Below are 949 nucleotides of genomic sequence, written 5' to 3' on the forward strand. Positions count from 1 at the left end.
GCCACGGCACTCACTCTAGCCAGGGCAACAAAGTGAGACTCTGTCTCAAAAAAAAAAAAAAAAAAGTAAATAAGAGGCCACAGAAAGTAGGATGGCACTGCCTAGAACCAGCAAATACTCATTACCACCAACTTCAAGTCACATCAGTTTGCTTCCTTCCTTCCTCCCTAGAGAATAGCTTTCTCTTAGGTTGTTGCTATTACTGTAGGGAATTAAATCTCCAGATAATTCTGAATGCAACTTCCTAACTGCCGCCAATACTTACACTGGCTAATGAGTCTGCCCAGCTTTACTTTTAAATTGCTGAGTTGTTACTCAAAAATTAGCAATAAAAGGAAGGGAAAAAATTGTAAGACAACAGAGAAATGGATGGGTTTCAGAAGGTTAAGGAGATTTAGTGACCAAGCAGCCAAATGGGAATATAATCTGTATAGTTTAGCAGGAATACAAAATTTATAAAGTGAACTGCCCCAGAGTATAGAAACAAAGGATTAAGTCTGGCTAAGTCTCCATGGCCCCAAAGAGGAAACAAATTAGATAATCATACAAAAAAGTATGCTTTTTGGCTTGGATCACCAGATCATGTCTCAACCAACTACTAACATAGCTCACTGGGGAGCCCTGGTTCCACATCTTTCATCTAAGCCAATGGCGTTCAGCCACTTTACCACCTTCAAATCATTTACAATAATAACTCCCTCCTCTCAGTAACATCTTTCATTATAAGCAGCAATTGGGGGCAGGGAAGGAGAATGTGAATTAGAAAAAGTTTTCTCCCATTCTGATATACAGCTAACAGTCCCACCCTCAGAATCACTTATTTTAACAATATGAAAATCTATCAGAAACCTATTGCATTAATGAAAGCACATTATCTTTTAAAAATTCCATTGCCTGAGGCTGGGCGCGGTGGCTCACGCCTGTAATCCTAGCACTCTGGGAGGCCGAG

This window comes from Propithecus coquereli, unplaced genomic scaffold, assembly GCF_000956105.1.
Source record: "Propithecus coquereli isolate 6110/MARCELLA unplaced genomic scaffold, Pcoq_1.0 Scaffold152, whole genome shotgun sequence".
NCBI classification, from domain to species: Eukaryota; Metazoa; Chordata; class Mammalia; order Primates; family Indriidae; genus Propithecus; species Propithecus coquereli.